This window comes from Ambystoma mexicanum, chromosome 1p (genome assembly GCF_040938575.1).
Source record: "Ambystoma mexicanum isolate Mex_15411 chromosome 1p, UKY_AmexF1_1, whole genome shotgun sequence".
Classification (NCBI taxonomy): Eukaryota; Metazoa; Chordata; class Amphibia; order Caudata; family Ambystomatidae; genus Ambystoma; species Ambystoma mexicanum.
The window spans coordinates 1,178,607,837-1,178,620,764 of record NC_090921.1 but is presented as its reverse complement, the minus strand read 5'-3'; positions in this window follow the sequence as shown (position 1 = coordinate 1,178,620,764).

Below are 12,928 nucleotides of genomic sequence, written 5' to 3'. Positions count from 1 at the left end.
GGTGAACATTTCTGTAGATAAGAGACAATTAAGGGCCTGATTCTTGGAAAAGTGCACATAGATGCCACAGAGCATGTATGCCGAGAACAACCCTGTGCAAGCCTGCACACAAAAGATTTTCTGCGTGCATCCATGGAATTGCTCCTGCAAAGTAAGCCTATATGCAAGTCGTGCCCGGAACACGATTCATGGAATTTACTGCGTGGTAAATAGGGACTATGCAGCCTCCTGCAGCCTCCAGTGAGTAATCCCCCCTGTTCTACCTAAATTAGAAAGAATTTGTGCCCCGACCCCACTTCCTAGCCCCTGAATCCCCCGGCAGCTCCGGCCTGCTCTCCCCCAGCCGCTTCCTGGTTTCCTCATTTCCCACCCACCAACCCGCCATCAGTGCCCGATTGGCCAATCCTCCATACTGCTGTAGGTCTAGCGACCGACACGACCACTGAGGCCCCCATTTGTGCTCCTGCAGCCTCCGCTAAGTAATCCCCCTGTTCTACTTAAATTAGAAAGAATGTGTGCTCGACCCCTCTTCCTAGCCCCTGAATACCCCGGCAGCTCCGGCCTGCTCTCCTCCAGCCGCTTCCTGGTTTCCTCATTTCCCGCCCACCAACCCGCCCTCCACGCCCCCATTGGGCAATCATCCATACTCCTGTAGGTCTAGCAACCCATGCAAACACTGAGGCCCCCATTTGTGCTCCTGCAGCCTCCAGTGAGTAATCCCCCTGTTCTACCTAAATTAGAAAGAATGTGTGCCCTGACCACTCTTCCTAGCCCCTGAATCCACCGGCAGCTCTGGCCTGCTCTCCCCCAGCCGCTTCCTGGTTTCCTCATTTCCCGCCCACCAACCTGCCCTCCGTGCCCCCATTGGCCAATCCTCCACACTGCTGTAGGTCTAGCGACCCACGCGGCCACTGAGGCCCCCATTTATGCTCCTGCAGCCTCCGGTGAGTAATCCCCCCTGTTCAACCTAAATTAGAATGAATTTGTGCCCTGACCCCTCTTCCTAGCCCCTGAATCCCCCAGCAGCTCCGGACCACTCTCCCCCAGCTGCTTCCTGGTTTCCTAATTTCTCTACCACCAACCCACCCTCCGCGCCCCCATTGGCCAATCCTCCATACTTCTGTAGGTCTAGCAACCTACGTGACCACTGAGGCCCCCATTTGTGCTCCTGCAGCCTCCGGTGAGTAATCCCCCCTGTTCTACCTAAATTAAGAAGAATTTGTGCCCCGACCCCTCTTCATAGCCCCTGAATCCCCCGGCAGCTCCAGCCTGCTCTCCCCCAGTCACTTCCTGGTTTCCTAATTTGCCGCCCACCAACCCGCCCTCCGCGCCCACATTGGCCCTGAGGTCTGTGATCCTAACCCATTATCGCTCCTTCCAGGGCAGCCCTGCGACGAAGGGCCCAACACAAAGGGCGGCTCCCCAGAGGTGGCTCCAGATCGTAGCTGCAGGTATCCGCAGGAGAAGCAAGAAGCCAACATTAAGTAATTGTGGCAAGGGCGGGGACTGAAGCAATTACTTCACGAGATACTACCCGACCACTCAACCCTAGAAGCAAAATTGTTTTAAAATCTTCCTTCTGTGGTCTAATTGCATTTAGAAAGTCTGCCTAATAGCATATCTGTGGTCTAGTTGCATTTAGAAAGTGTGCCTAATAGCATATCTGTGGTCTGGTTGCATTTAGAAAGTCAGCCTAATAGCATATCTGTGGTCTAGTGAGCCTTTATGCAAGTCGCTCCCAGAACACGATTCATGGAATTTACTGCACGGTAAATAGGGACTACGCAGCCTCCTGCAGCCTCCGGTGAGTAATCCCCCCTGTTCTACCTAAATTAGAAAGAATTTGTGCCCCAACCCCTCTTCCTAGCCCCTGAATCCTCCGGCAGCTCCGGCCCGCTCCCCCCCAGCCGCTTCCCGGTTTCCTCATTTCCCGCTCACCAACCGACCCTCCGGGCCCTCATTGGCCCTGAGGTCTGTGATCCCAACCCATTATTGCTCCTTCGAGGGCAGCCCTGTGACGAAGGGCCCAACACAAAGGGCGGCTCTCCAGAGGTGGCTCCAGATCGTATCTGCAGGTTTCCGCAGGAGAAGCAAGAAGTCAACATTAAGTAAGAGTGGTAAGGGCACAGACTGAAGCAATTACTTCACGCCAAACTACCCGACCACTCAACCCTAGAAGCAAAACTGTTTAAAACTCTTCCTTCTGTGGTCTAATTGCATTTAGAAAGTCCGGCTAATAGCATATCTGTGGTCTAGTTGCATTTAGAAAGTGTGCTTAATAGCATATCTGTGGTGTTTTTGGTTTTAGTAAGTGTGCCTAATAGCATATCTGTGGTCTAATTGCATTTAGAAAGTCCACCTAACAGCATATCTGTGGTCTAGTTGCATTTAGAAAGTCTGCCTAGTAGCACATCTGTGCTCTAATTGCATTTAGAAAGTCCGCCTGATAGCATATATTCGGTCTAGTTTCATTTAGAAAGTCCGCCTAATAGCATATCTGTGGTCTAGTTGCATTTAGAAAGTCCGCCTAATAGCATATCTGTGGTCTAGGTGCATTTAGAAAGTGTGCCTAATAGCATATCTGTAGTCTAGGTGCATTTAGAAAGTGTGCCTAATAGCATATCTGTGGTCTAGTTGCATTTAAAAAGTGTGCCTAATAGCATATCTGTGGTCTAGGTACATTTAGTAAGTGTGCCTTATAGCATATCTGTGGCCTAATTGCGTTTAGAAAGTCTGCCTAATAACATATCTGTGGTCTAATTGCATTTTGAAAGTGTACCTAATAGCATATCTGTGGTCTAGTTGCATTTAGAAAGTCTGTCTTATAGCATATCTGTCGTCTGGTTGCGTTTAGAACATGTGCCTAATAACATATCTGTGGTCTAGTTGCATTTAGAAAGTGTGCCTAATAGCATATCTGTGGTCTAGTTGCATTTAGAAAGTCTGCCTAGTAGCACATCTGTGCTCTAATTGCATTTAGAAAGTCCGCCTGATAGCATACATGTGGGCTAGTTTCATTTAAAAAGTCTGCCTAATAGCATATCTGTGGTCTAGTTGCATTTAGAAAGTCCACCTAATACCGTATCTGTGGTCTAATTCCATTTAGAAAGTCCGCCTAATAGCATATCTGTGGTGTAATCGCATTAAGAAAGTCCGCCTAGTAGCATATCTGTGGTCTAGTTGCATTTAGAAAGTGTGCCTTATAGCATATCTGTGGTCTAATTGCATTTAGAAAGTCTGCCTAATAGTATATCTGTGGTCTAATTGCATTTAGAAAGTCTGCCTAATAGAATATCTGTGGTCTAGTTGCATTTAGAAAGTGTGCCTAATACCATATCTGTGGTCTAGTAGCATTTAGAAAGTGTGCCTAATAGCATATCTGTGGTCTAATTGCATTTAGAAAGTGCCTAATATTATATCTGTGGTCTAATTGCATTTAGAAAGTCCGCCTAATAGAATATCTGTTGTCTAGTTGCATTTAGAAAGTGTGCCTAATAGAATATCTGTGGTCTAGTTGCATTTAGAAAGCCCACCTAATAGCATATCTGTGGTCTAGTTGCATTTAGAAAGTGTGCCTAATAGCATATCTGTGGTCTAGTTGCATTTAGAAAGTCCGCCTAATAGCATATCTGTCACCTAGTTGCATTTACAAAGTCCGCCTAATACCATATCTTTGGTCTAGCTGCATGTAGAAAGTCTACCTAATAGCATATATGTGGTCTAGTTGCATTTAAAAACTGTGCCTAATAGCATATCTGTGGTGTAGATGCATTTAAAAAGTCCACCTAATACCATATCTGTGGTGCAGATGCACTTAGAAATTCTGCCTAATACATAACTGTCACCTTGTAGCACTCAGAAAGTCCACCTAATAGCATATCAGTGGGTTAATTGCATTTAGAAAGTGTGCCTAATAGCATATCTGTGGTCTAGTTGCATTTAGAAAGTGTGCCTAATAACATATCTGTGGTCTAGTTGTATTTGTATTTGTTTATTTACCATCAGCCCAGAGGCATCAGGGCGCAAATTAAGCAAGGTTACATACAAAGCATAAAGACATACATGAAGATTTACGAATTTGTGCAGGGTTGCATACAGAGCATATATACATATAACAGAATAGTACATAGGATTATAAACAAGCAATTCAATGTACATAAATAACAATGCGGGTAAGACATGAGACAAGTGTCTATGTATGTAAAGTGGAGTGTGGAGGCAGGTGTGCAGGATGTGTCTTAGTGCTGATTGAAGAGCCAAGATTTGGTTTTGGCCTTGAAAGTGTTGAAGGAGTCTTCAGATCTGATTGTAACAGGGAGGGCGTTCCAAAGCTTGGAAGCTAAGACAGGAAAGCTTGAGCCCCCCGCTCTTTGGACTTTGAACCTCGGGATCGAAAGACAGTGGGTCTGGGCGGTTCTTAGAGGTTGGGATGTCGAGTGGCGGGACAGCCGACTTCAGAGGTAGGGGGGGCCTTATTAGCCAAGCATTTGTGTGTGAGGGCAAGTGTTTTCAGTGAGATTCTCTGTTTCATAGGTAACCACATTAGATTGGTTCTGGATTCAGAGATGTGATGGTTGCGAGGGATGTTTAGGGCGCCTCTAATAGCGTTGTTTTGGGTTGTTTGAAGTTTATTCAGGTTCTCTTGGCTGGTTCCTAAGTAGAGGGCGCTGCAATAGTCCATTTTTGCCATGATGAGTGTTCTAGCTAGTGTGACAGTGTTAGGAGTGGTAAGAAACAGTCTGCAGGCTGCAATGAGTTTACATGTGTATGCGGAGGCTGATATGACTGCATTTATTTGTTAAGATAAGGATAGGGTGGCGTCAAGGTAGAAACCTAAAGTTTTGGTGTCCTTCGAGACTTGGATGTTGTTGCCGTCAATGGCAAAGGACTTGTAGGCAGGCTCTAGTTTGCTGAGGCGTTGCGACGTGACCAGGATGAGGAGCTCAGTCTTGTCGTCATTTAGGCATAGCTGGTGTTGGGCCATCCAGACTTGGATGACCAAGTAGACGTCATTAAGGGCCTTGAAGTCAGCTAGATAGTCACCTGTGATGGGAATGAGTATCTGGGTGTCGTCTGCATAGTTTGTGTTCGAGACACCCAGATAGTCAAGCACATCGAAGAGTGGTTTCGTGAAAATGTCATAGAGTGTAGGTGACACGCAAGATCTCTGAGGAACGCCGCAGTGAAAAGGAGATGGATCTGCGGATGGGGACGGAGCAAAGACCCTCATGGATCTGTTACTCAGAAAGGATTTGATCCAGGCCGTGGCTGAGGTGGAGATGTGGGCAGCAGAGTGGAGGTGACTGCATAGGATCTGGTGGTTGACCAAATCGAATGCCGCAGAGAGGTCGAGAAGAAGTAGCAATGCTAGTTTATCCTTGTACTTCAGTACCTCAATATGGGTTTTTAATCTATCAAAGCCGTTTCGGTCCCATGTCTGGGCCGAAATCCAGATTGCCGTAGACCTAGTAGGTTGTTAGATTCCAGGTAGTCTTGGATCTGAAGGTATGCTGCGCGGTCTAGGATCTTGAGCAAGAATGGGACAGTAGTAATGGGTCGGAAATTGGTGGGTATGTTGGAGTCTAGGGATGTTTTTTTAAGCAATGGGATCACCCATGCGTCCTTAAGGTTGTCAGGGACAATACCTGATGTAAAGGAAGAGTTTATGAAGGCCGTTATGAATGGGGCTAGGTCGTGTGCAGAGTCCTTAATGATAGGGGCTGGGTAAGGGTCACCTTGGCAGTTAGATGGTTTCATTCTCAGGATGATGTTTTCTACCTCAGTAGTAGTTAAGGGTTATTAAGGGACTCTTTTTTTCGCAGTGATAATGGCTTCTTGTAGGTGAGTGAGGCAAGGAAGAATCCATCTTTATGCTCATCAGAGGGGTGGCTTTTCCAGCGATTTTCAGCCACACGTTTAGCTTTGCAGAGCACTCTTAACTGTGGGGTGAACCGTGAGAGACTTCCTGAGTTTGATTGGTGCGATGGAATCTATAGCTGTAAGCATAGTACGGTTGTAGGTGTCTGCTAAGGAGGTGGGATCGGAGCAGGTGTCAGTGGCAGCGTTGAGAGATGGGAGTAGCAAAGGGAGGAGTTTCTCCTTGGTTATGTCCTATTTTCTTCTGGTAGGGATAGCTGGGGCTATCAGGGTCGGGGCCTGCGGGTTGCTTCAATATTAAAAGTTATGATATGATGGTCAGACCATAAGCAGGGGGTATTGGCGAGGACCTTGATATTGCAGTTAACAGCGGCTAACCAGTCAAGGGTCCTACCTTTGTTATGAGTAGGTTCATGAATGTACATGGAAAAGCCGAGGCCAGTTAGAACATTCTCCAAGTCTAGTGCGGCGGGATCTTTCGGGTCAGCAAGACCTAGATTGAGGTCGCCTAGTATGATAGTTTGGGAATTAGTTTTAGTTTTGTCAAGGAGGAGGGTCGATATTTCACCGACAAAGGATGGTGCTGTGCCTGGAGGCCTGTAAATAAGGTGAATGGTGGCCGTTTGATTGGGCGTTAGTGATAGTTTGACAGATAACGATTCAGCTGATTCTAGTTTGGAATCAGAAGCCACTCCTAGGCAAAGGGAGTTTTTGTGGATGAAGGCCACACCACCGCCTCTGGATTGGGCAGTGGTACGGTCACATCATGTGATACCGTAGTCCGGTGGTAAGGCCAAGGATAGTGAAGGGCCAGAGGCGGCGTGTAGCCAAGTTTCAGAAATAGCAATGAAATCAAGGTCAGAGGAGGTGATGAGGTGAACAATGTCTAGTGCGTGTGCTGGGAGGGATCTGGCGTTGATAAGAGCGCCCTTGATTAGAGGTGGATTATCCCTTGTGATAGTAGGCCTGCAGGTAGTTGTGGGCGAGGGTGCGAAGGGTGAGGTGTGAGGAGTTTGCTTGGTGGAGTTGCTGCGGGTGTGTCGAAGGCGGAATCTAGTACCTAATCTCTTGTTTCTGAGAGAAAGTGAGCAGGGTTGGTTGGGTGTAGGTTTCTTGGCAAAGTGCTCTAACCACAATGCAGGGTCATTGAGGTAATGGTTGATGTATTCGCTGGAGTAGTGTAAACCTGTAGAGGAGGCTGCAGGGCTCATTGTGGGAATTGCACTGGATAGTACCTGGTGGTGTGCGTACGGACAAACCAGACTTTCGAATGACTGGATGGGTTTAGCTCCTAGGGGGAGAGTTGTTGCAGTAGGTAGCTGGGTGATTGAGGCAACCTGTAAGGTCAAGGTGTAATACGGTATATGAAATGCACTAGCGGGCATGATGATATCACTGGGTGCCTAGGTGGGAAGTACCTGCGAAATAGGTCGTCCGACCAAGTACAGGGGTGGCACCTAGGTATAGAGCAGCACAATTGGCTGAGATGCACTGGGGTAACACCTAGATTTGACACAGCACAGTTAGGCTAAAATGCACAGAGCAGGGCAACATCTGGATTTGGAACAGTGCAATAGGCTAAAGTGCACAGGGCAGGGCAGCACCTAGATTTGACACAACACAGTTAGGCTAAAATGCACAGAGCAGGGCAACATCTAGATTGCAATATCACAGTAGGCTAAAATGCACAAGGCACGGCAGCATCTAGATTTGGAACAGTGCAGTAGGCTAAAGTGCACAAGGCAGGCCAGCACCTAGATTTGACACAGCACAGTTGGAATAAAATGCAGAGCAGGGCAACATCTAGATTGCAATATCACAGTAGGCTAAAGTGCACAAGGCAGGGCAGCACCTAGATTTGGAACAGTGCAGTAGGCTAAAGTGCACAAGGCAGGGCAGCACCTAGATTTGACACAGCACAGTTGGGCTAAAATGCACAGAGCAGGGCAACATCTAGATTGCAATATCACAGTAGACTAAAATGCACATGGCAGGGCAGCACCTAGATTTGAGGCAACACAGTTAGGCTAAAATGCACAGAGCAGGGCAACATCTAAATTGCAATATCACAGTAGGCTAACATGCACAAGGAAGGGCAGCACCTAGATTTGGAACAGTGCAGTTGGCTAAAGTGCACAAGGCAGGGCAGCACCTAGATTTGACAAAGCACAGTTGGGCTAAAATGCACAGAGCAGGGCAACATCTAGATTGCAATATCACAGTGGGCTAAAATGCACAAGGCAGGGCAGCACCTAGATTTGGAACAGTGCAGTAGGCTAAAGTGCACAAGGCAGGGCAGCACCTAGATTTGACACAGCACAGTTGGGCTAAAATGCACAGAGCAGGGCAAGATCTAGATTGCAATGTCACCTATGCAAGTATATCTAAAGATTAAATGCTCTGGGTTGCAAATTATGCAGGGCCTGGAATCAGCTAACAAAGTATGACTGAGGTATGGCACGACTAGGATCAGGGTATTTCAAGGATGCGAGGTATTGACATTTGTAATTATGAGGAAAAATGCACGAGGCAGTCAGGGTTAGGCAGGTTGAGGATATGCTGGGCAGAAGGCATATGCAGCAGAGTTCAGGTATGGGTATGGGGGATGCTCATAGGTTGTGGGCTCTGCTGCACATTGTTACTGAAGGCGCAAAAGTTAGCTTGGTGGGCGTGTTTTGGAGGACCAGGGTGTCTGGCACACGGCAGAGTCGGCAGTAAACAGGCTGGTAACAGGCATCGGCCTTATTATCGAGGGCCTTGATGGAGGAGGGCCGGCTGTGCCTGCCAGCTGCCAATCCGGCTGATGTAGGGCAGGGAAGCCAATGGGCGGTGGGTAAGAGCTGTTGTGGGCCTGGCTAGGCTCTGGAGGCTTCCTGATTCGAGCGGGCGGCCATCTTTAAGTAGATAGGTACCTCGTGTACCTTGATGGAGCCCACACTGAACCGGGAATAAAATTCAAATGTGAAGGGCATCGGCGTGGGTGATCATCCGCAGCATCAGGGATGAAATATAGCGGCTGTGCGGCGCTTCAGGGCTCAGATTCAGGGGGGGGGCAACGCTTACCGCGCTTCACAAAGATTCAGCAGGGTCAGCTGGGCTTCGTGGCTGGGCTTCGTGCCGGCCACCAACTGCTCCTGCAACACATTTAGAAAGTGTCCCTAATAGCATATCTGTGGTCTAGTTGCATTTAGAAAGTGTGCCTAATAACAGATCTTTGGTCTAGTTTAATTTAGAAAGTATGCCTAAATAGCATATCTGTGGAGTAGTTGCATATAGATAGTCTAAATAGAAACTGTGATGTAGTTGAACTTAGAAACTGTGAATAATCTCCTCCTGTGGTATAGTTGAACTTGAAAACTGTGAATAATCTAACCCTCTGAAATAGTCTGAATTTAGAAACTGTGAATAATCTCACCCTGTGGTATAGTTGAATTTAGAAACTGTGATTAATCTCACCGTGTGGTATAGTGGAATTTAGAAAATGTGAATAATCTCACCCGGTTGTATAGTTGAATTTAGAAAGTGTGAATCACATCACCCTGTGGTTTAGTTGAATTTAGAAACTGTGAATGATCTCACCCGGTGGTATAGTTGAATTTAGAAAGTGTGAATGATCCAACCCTGTGGTATAGTTGAATTTAGAAAGTGTAAACAATATCATCCTGTGGTGTAATTCAATTTAGAAAGTGTGAGCAATTGCTGTGGAACAGCTGTTGTACAGGTAATCATAGAAAGTGTGAACAATTAACATCCAGTGGTATACTTGAAGTGGGAAGGTGTGAACGAAATCATCCAACGCCAACTACAACACAGCTCAATCCTATCCAAACCATGAGTCCACCCATCCCGCCAAAGTCCGCCGTAAATGACCCCTACCACCCTTACCGCCCGCCCTACCTCCCATCACCCCCTTCTCCAAACCATCCCGCCCTCCACCACATCCTCTGCCCATCCCCTTTTCAAACACCAAGCCAGAGGTGCACGATGGTGAGCCAACCATCCTAAAACCACTGCTCCTCCCATCCCCTCCACCCACCCGCCTACCATCATCATACCCGCCCCCTCGCTCCCCCGACTAACGCCCCGCCTAGCCTCCCAAGCACACCCAACCCCGCAACCATCCACCCCCATTCTCCTCACCAACTCCCACCATCATCCCCCTCCGACCCCACTCCTTCCCGTCCCTAAAAATTGCACGCCTCGCCCTGGCAAGAACAGTAGCCACTTCTCTTTCCCCCTCCGACCCACCTACCCTCTCTCACACACCAACCGCAACAAAAACACTGAAGAGAAAAAGTACCTGGTCCCCCTCAATCTGTCAGTACTCATTGCTACTCCTGTCTCGACCCACCACCTCATTCTCCCAATCCCGATCATCACCACCCTCCTCTCTGCCTCACCCTGCCTGAAACCCCTCTCCCTCGAATTCTCACTGACCACAACTGAAACTCCTAACCCCCTCACCTCACCTTCAAATCCCCCGACCCAAATCCAACCAACCCGTCACACCAGTCCAATCCCTCCCCCCAAACCGACCAACTCTACTGCCCGCCTACTCTTCCCATCGACCACCAACCTCCCCCCTCTCTCTCTCCCCAGTTTCCACTCCCTCCCCTCCCAACCCCCACCTCTGCTACTCCCTCTTCATCCTCCTGTACTGAAATAAATTGCATCCTTTTTAATGCCCGCTCGATAGCAAAAAACAGACACAGCATCCTTGACCTCCTCGCCTCTGACAAACCGGACCTGGTCTTTATCACGGAAACCTGGTTCTCTGACGACTTTGCCCCTATCGCTAATGAAGCCTTCCCCCCAGACTATTCCCTCATCCCACTGAACCGTCCCTCTAGAGGATGAGGAATTGCAATCGCCTCAAGTCACACTTCTCCGCCTCAATCATTGACATCCAGCCAACCATTCCTTCCTGCGAATCACTCCTCATAAAACTATCCCTCCCCCCTTCGTTCTCCCACAGTTTCCTACTCATCTGCAGACCCCCAGGCTACAATAGACAATTCTCAAACAACCTCTGTGACTCTATTGCCACCCTCCAACTAAACCCTCCCACCCTCACCCTTCTAGGAGATTTCAACATATGGCTTGACATCCCCACCAACCCTATGACCCATTCTCTGATTGACTGCCTAGATGCGTTTAACCTCCATACCCACATAAACAGGCCGACTCACTATAAAGGACACACCCTTGATGCTGTCTTCAGCTCCCATGACCTGATACATCTAAACCCCCCCCCTATCATCTGGTCCGATCACTTCATTGTTTCTTTTACCATTCTCTCACCCAACCCGCTCCCCTTACCCGAACCAGACCCTCCAAATCTATGCAAATGCTGGAAGAAACTAAAAATCCTTCCCGACCTAGCCGATGCATTCCTTCAGTCTCCTCCCCTTACCCGCCCACCCAATGAACACCTAACCTCCGAAGCCTTTGACTCATGGCTCAACACCTCATTAATCCCGCTCACCCCCTCTTGCAAACCATTGGATCGCCACAGTCATTTTCCTAGATGGTTCACACCAGAACTGAAGACCACTAAACAACTATATAAATCCCTAGAACGCAAATGGCAGAAAGACAAAACCGCCCTGACCAGATCCACCTTGGCCCGGCACCATCGCCACTACAAGGCCGAAACCCGGAAAGCTAAAAAAGCCCATTACAACTCCCGAATTCTAAACTGTAAAAACCCCAGCAAAGAACTCCACAAAATCTTCTCCGAATTCACCAAACCATCATGTACCACCACCCTTCCCACCCCCTCACAATCACTCTGTGACTCACTCTCTCTCCACTTTTACACCACAACTCTCGAAAGAACAAACTCGCTAACCAACAAACTAGCTCTCTTACACCCACCTCGCAATCCACCCACCCTACCTTCCATCCCACCGCCTGCGACCACTACCCAACCGACTTTCGACTCCTTCATTCCAATATCAACTGACCAATTTCTCAAACTTCTCTCTCCCCGCAAACCATCTGGCTCCCCACTGGACACCTGCCCAGCGACAACCCTTAAAGACATTTTTGCATCTACCTGCGCAGAAGAACACGCAAGAGCCATCATAAACAACTCCCTCTCCTCCGGGATTTTTCCCGACGCGTTCAAATCTGCTCATGTCAAGCATCTTCTAAAGAAACCTTCTCTCGAATCTCTCTCGAGCCCAAAAAATACAGCCCCATCTCAAACACCAGGTTCCTTGCCAAACTCTTTGACCGAACTGCCTACTCCCAACTAAATGCCTTTGTTGAAACCAACAATCTCCTAGACCCCGCTCAATCAGGTTTCAGAGCCCGACACATAACTGAAACCACACTGACCTCAATCTGGGATGACCTTAAAAACACTGCAGATTCTGCCGGATGCGCTGCACTAATCCTTCTTGACCTATCCGCTGCCTTCGACACAATCAACCACTCAATCCTCCTCGACCGCCTCCACTCCCTGGGAATCTGTGGAAACGCTCTCAAATGGATAGCATCCTTCCTTAACAATAGGAACCAAATAAACCTACTCTCTGCCTATACTTCCCAGGCACGACCAGTCAACACCGGAGTTCCACAAAGAGCATGCCTATCAGCCCTCCTGTTTAACCTCTATATGTCCACCCTCCCACGAATACTCCGCTCGCACAATATCCTGTGCTACAACTATGCCTATGACACATCCTAAAACTCCTGAATTCAAAACCCAACTCCCAACCTGACCTTGCTTCCTGTCTCCCCAACATAGATCACTGGATGACCACAAACCACCTCTTGCTAAACCCCTCCATAACTGAAACCATGGTATGTGGCAACACCGAACTCCTTTCGCACCCACTACCCTGGCTATCTTCCATGGGCAATGCCCCGACACCATCAAATTCAGTAAAAAGCCTTGGATGCACCCTAGATTCAGACCTAACTCTCTCGCTCCAAGTCAACAAGGTTTCTAAGTCCTGCCACTACCACCTTAAAACTCTTAGGCGCATTTTTCCATACCTCTCCTTTCCCAACAGACTCTCCGCGGTCGAATCAATTGTTATGT